The sequence below is a fragment of the Dysidea avara genome, chromosome 1 (genome assembly GCF_963678975.1).
Source record: "Dysidea avara chromosome 1, odDysAvar1.4, whole genome shotgun sequence".
In the NCBI taxonomy this organism is placed as follows: Eukaryota; Metazoa; Porifera; class Demospongiae; order Dictyoceratida; family Dysideidae; genus Dysidea; species Dysidea avara.
This window is the reverse complement of record NC_089272.1, coordinates 53963570-53969645: the sequence shown is the minus strand read 5'-3', so window position 1 is coordinate 53969645 and position 6076 is coordinate 53963570. Positions and strand designations below refer to the sequence as shown.

General features: G+C 33.5%; 1 protein-coding gene across 1 annotated transcript in view; it reads right to left on the bottom strand.

Moving 5' to 3' along the window:
* LOC136269368 (cuticlin-6-like) overlaps nucleotides 1-6076 on the bottom strand; it is an 85352-nt gene that overhangs the window by 78051 nt on the left and 1225 nt on the right. The window lies entirely within an intron of this gene.

The window sequence follows — 6076 nt, the reverse complement described above, 5'->3', positions numbered from 1 at the left end:
CCAAATTATAAAATGCCGGATAGAGTATATAGATCATGAGATATGACATTTTGAAATTTGTGGCTTTCCCATATATACATCATCCATGTGATTGCCCAGAAGGGGCAACAGTTACCCCCTTCCATAGATAATGTATGAGAAAAACTACAGGCTTTAAAATGTTACATATAGCTATCTCATGCATGAGCTATATCTGCCATCTTTTTAAAAATTGGAGACATTACTTTTGACATTCATACCAACAAAATAATCTACAATTCAGGTTGCTAGGGGCAAATGTTTAAAATTCCTTATTATGAACTGAATTCATCTATTTGTGTGTATATGCAGTGAAGTTATGATCTGTGCTTTACTAGCTATATTTCCTGTATGTCCAGTTTCCCTGAATGTGTATGGTACAAGAAACATTGTGGTTGAGTACACAGTTTACCAACCTATGTTTCTGCAGAGCTACTGGCCAAATCCATTTTCTGAAGCTAAGATTTCAGAAACAATGATGAAATTAAAATAGCAAATTTCTAATATACTAAATTTAAATGTAGCTAGCTAATCATCCCTTTTGTTTATTTGTGTCAAGATTGATACACTCTATTTTATTTTAATTTAAAGAAAAAAAAAAACCTTGGGTATCACACTAATGTCTCTAATAGAAGAGCCAGTAAATCCCTCGAATCACTGTTGGCTTGTTTATCTGCTCACCCACATATAAAACTGGAACAGAGTAGCTAGTTGGAGTAAGCGTTTATCATTTTCATGCCACAACATTCTATTGTTTAATTTTACCTCTCAAGCATTGGAGGTAGTTCCACAACATGATCAGATCACTTTTTCCTGTCATGGGTAGCTAGAAAGCACTCACTTAATAGCTGATAGGTGAAAGAACTACAGAGCGCTCACCCATTTGTCTTATACACTAGTATATTGTGGTTTTAGAAAGGAGGTCTAATAACCCTCAGAGCGTAATTCATACATGCTTCAACACACAATGTTAGAACTTATGATTGTGGGTTTGAATTTTATTTTGCACATTAAAATAAACAATGGGGCTAAAAAACTATTTCTTACAACTAGCCCTAACCTAAGACCAGGGGATACACATAGTGTTTGAAGTATTTTTGTGTCCTGTGTATTGCTGTAATGGTCCAAGCAGTTAAAGTAAACTTGTGTTACAAAGTGCCAGTGAAGAGGAAAGCTGTATAAGGATTTCTGACTAACTGGGGCAATCTCTCCCAGGGAAATTTTTGAAACGTACGTGTGGCAAAACTGAATCTAGAGATCTGAAAGTATAATTAGCCTAAAGGGAAAAAATTTAAAAATAAGAACTACGTACGTATATAATTACATACCTACAAGCCTCATTTTATTTTTAATCAGAGTAGACCATAAAATGTCTGGGAAAATGGCTATCTTAAGACTAGATAGATGTTGAGGCATTTTTAGTCAAATCCCTGCAGTAAATTGTAAGAGTTGAGATGTACAACATGTAAGTATACATAAATAAGTTTATACTTTTTTCTGTGGTGCAGCTGGCTATTTTTGTCTATATTTTACAACTAGCCCAATCACCATTTATAACTATCATTATTTTACAACTAGCTTTTTGGCCACAGGCTCTAATGAACAGTGTAAAGTTATACACCACGAACCATGGAATATAATTCATTCATGATTGTTTTAGAGAGACTGTATAGCTACTGTATTGTCATTATTTCCAATGTCCACTATCAAAATTCACACAACCCAAGGCAAATGCACTTGTCAAGCAGCCAGCAGTTTAGTGTATATCTATCGATGATTAACCCATATATATATATATATATATATATATATATATATATATATGTATCAGATATACCACAGGAACTCATGCTTGCTTGATATAGACATGCTCACTCTGAGGCTCAGGCTGGTGTATTACAGTATATATATTCAGGTAGAGCATGCATGTAAGAGCATACATGTACTTGTGAACTATATACATAATATACAGTGTACTCGATTTATGTAAGACAGTGTCATGGCCATAATGACACTATATAGCTAAAAGATCTGGGTAGACGTCTCTCATGTAAAAATAAAACATTAAATTAGAGAGGTTGAATATTGAGGGGATTTATTTTTATCAATTATGCAAGTTCATGTTAGGACTTCGGGTGGGAAAATCACCCCACTCTGTAGTTTTCAAATTCTATTTTTTAGTTTCCTAGCCATCATGCTTTCAAAATAGCAATAGAAATAGCCAGATTTTTTTAAAAAACATCAAAAAGGCCCCATCACTGTAAAAAAATTCATCATAAAAGATAATCTGTGCACTAGTCGAAGGTCTTTATCCTTGTTTCTGAAAATAATGTACCATGCACACCCTTGAATAGTACCTCACTATATATACTTGCATAATTACGCTTTACTAGACCTTCAGTCACTGCTTGAAGGTTCTTAGATTACTAATTGTTAAGCTGCTTTACTGTAGTTGTATACCCAGTTAAACTGATAGTAAAATATCAGTAACTTTAAGTATATGGAACATAATTGTTTTACTAAGTTTTAAACTCTCAATAAAACATCAGTGAATGCAGGTTTACTGAAAAATTACTAAAATAACAAACAATTAACTGTTCCATATACTGGGGATATACCACTCTAGTAAACTAAGAAGCTTCAAGCAGTGAGTGTTATTATAATAATCCCCATCTCAATTTAAGGAAGGCATTGTCCTGGTTAAACTTAAACGGCTGTTGCATACTAGAAATTCCAGATATTAGTTAGTAAATTGATCATGTAGCATGAGGTATAACATGGTTGTGCAAAAAGGACTTGAGTGAAAGAAAGGTCTTGTATAGAAGAAGAAAGTAGCAATGTGTTGTGATTGCTTTATTAGTAGAATAGCTATAGTAGTGGCTGGTTTAAAATATTAGTAGCGCACCCTCAAATAATACCACAGTGCGGTACTATTCAAAGGGTTTTGGCTATCCTTATTTTTGGGCAAAACAATAATAGCAGCTACCCCTGGGGCACAAATCGAGTAAATACGGTATACCACGGGAGAAAGACAGTCAAACAGTACAAACCATTGGATCTTGCATGTATGCTGGCCATGCCATTAATGGAAAGTATGGGGAGATTTTGGTACGGTAGTCAACTTTACATTGTCTGTTGTACTCATGTGAGAGTTGATTATTGCTGTCTAACTGTTGATAGACCTACTTTTAGTAACAATTTAAGAACATAGTTGCTGGAAATGCCTCCTTTTCCAGTGACTAAGCCAAAAATCTGTCCTTCCATCTAATGTCCATCATGGTGACCTGCTTGCTACCTGTCAACGAAAATCCTTGCTCAAAATGAAGTCCATGTTAATCAAAGTTTTATTAGTATATGCTTATGATACATATGTGACCGGATTTGCGAAAAAGTACCTTTCCACACATTTTACATACCAGCAAACTAAATGAGGTAGCACTTGACTCCTTACACCAATTAGCTTGCTCTTAGTATCAAACCGCAGCCAGATACTGTTACAGTAGTTGTACTCATGGAAAATTTCAGACAATTGTATGCCATGATAAAAAAAGTTATGAAGCTTCAAAGTCCAAAAAAATAGGTCAAATTTTGTTTGTGAAAAAGGTACCTTTTCGCAAATCCGGTCACATATACATAACATGACTGCATAGAGTATTATGGTGGTCACATATACATAACATGACTGCATAGAGTATTATGGTTTTTCTGCACAGGTTGGTTGAAAGAGATGGCTATTATCTGGGTGGTTATTATCAAGTGTACAGAACTTAGTGAACTGGTCAGATTATGTGTAGTATGATGAGTAGTTGTATGCTTAACTTAATGCTGACATCACTTCTATGTATGTATGTATGTATGTATGTATGTATGTATGTATGTATGTATGTATGTATGTATGTATGTATGTATGTATGTATGTATGTATGTATGTATGTATGTATGTATGTATGTATGTATGTATGTATGTATGTATGTATGTATGTATGTATGTATGTATGTATGTATGTATGTATGTATGTATGTATGTATGTATGTATGTATGTATGTATGTATGTATGTATGTATGTATGTATGTATGTATGTATGTATGTATGTATGTATGTATGTATGTATGTATGTATGTATGTATGTATGTATGTATGTATGTATGTATGTATGTATGTATGTATGTATGTATGTATGTATGTATGTATGTATGTATGTATGTATGTATGTATGTATGTATGTATGTATGTATGTATGTATGTATGTATGTATGTATGTATGTATGTATGTATGTATGTATGTATGTATGTATGTATGTATGTATGTATGTATGTATGTATGTATGTATGTATGTATGTATGTATGTATGTATGTATGTATGTATGTATGTATGTATGTATGTATGTATGTATGTATGTATGTATGTATGTATGTATGTATGTATGTATGTATGTATGTATGTATGTATGTATGTATGTATGTATGTATGTATGTATGTATGTATGTATGTATGTATGTATGTATGTATGTATGTATGTATGTATGTATGTATGTATGTATGTATGTATGTATGTATGTATGTATGTATGTATGTATGTATGTATGTATGTATGTATGTATGTATGTATGTATGTATGTATGTATGTATGTATGTATGTATGTATGTATGTATGTATGTATGTATGTATGTATGTATGTATGTATGTATGTATGTATGTATGTATGTATGTATGTATGTATGTATGTATGTATGTATGTATGTATGTATGTATGTATGTATGTATGTATGTATGTATGTATGTATGTATGTATGTATGTATGTATGTATGTATGTATGTATGTATGTATGTATGTATGTATGTATGTATGTATGTATGAAGGATATTAATTTAATTAGCTATAGCTATTTAATGCCTACTAGTGTAAAATAACATACAGCTATGGGTTCACTACCAGGAAAGACAGCTTTTGGTGCGTGGTATGATTAGATGGTACTTCTCTTTTCTAAACTCAACTATAAAACTAATGCTTGCAGTGAAGCTCTGTGTTAAGTTGAATGTGTTTGCCTGGCACAGTACTTTTACAAACAGGGAGCCACAGATATATGTATATAATCATCCTACTAAGGCATACAGTAGGCAAGTACATACATGTTGTGGCACGCATTCATTAATTTTAATTAGCAAAGGGTATCACGCTAATGCATTTGTCAGACAGTATTAGTTTACAGTACAACCATATACAAAAGTTATTCTTAAGAAATGAGTTTCCTTGTTTTCTTGTATGGGATATAAACTGTACTTCAGTTCAGTTATAATTATGTGACAATGAGAAACATGTGGTACAAATGTACATTCTGCATTATCTATTAATATAGGACCCATCTGCTAAAAGATTTAGTGGTTACATAGCCCTAAAACAGTACTATAGTTATGCACTTGTCAATTTCATGCCCCACTCTGGGGGGGTGAAGGAATTGACAAATTGTGGTGTCAAATTCCCCACTACTGGGGAAAAATCGGCTGTCAAATCCCCACCCCTATAGTAGGAGATTTGACAACACCTCAAGCGCATATATTTCATGCATGCAACTAGTAATAAACCTGCCCTGTAGCTAGTAAAATTATAGCAAGTGCGATTTTATTGTTTAGAAATGCAACTACCGAAAATCGGTCAGTGAATTGGACAACTGTCAATTGCCCCAGGGGTGGGGACAAGAAGCAATGTCAAATCCACACCTGGGGTGTGGGGACGCCCCGGGGGTGGGGCATGAAATTGACAAGTGCATTACTAGTTTAACAAACAAACAAACAAACAAAAAACAATTGTGATATAGCAAAAGTTACTCTTTGTATTACCAAACAAAATTGTGTTGTGTCAATGTACTAACTATGTAGCTCAGTCTATTCTTATGGTACAGCTGTAGCTTCAATAGAAAATTGAAAGTCTTCTTCTCCAACCAGACAACAGCAGAACAGGCCATTAAACCCTTCTTTTTTCTCCTCCTCACTTGGGTAATCTACAGGCAGTTTCAAGTATTCATCAATATCTGGCTTATAATCATGCCATGTTT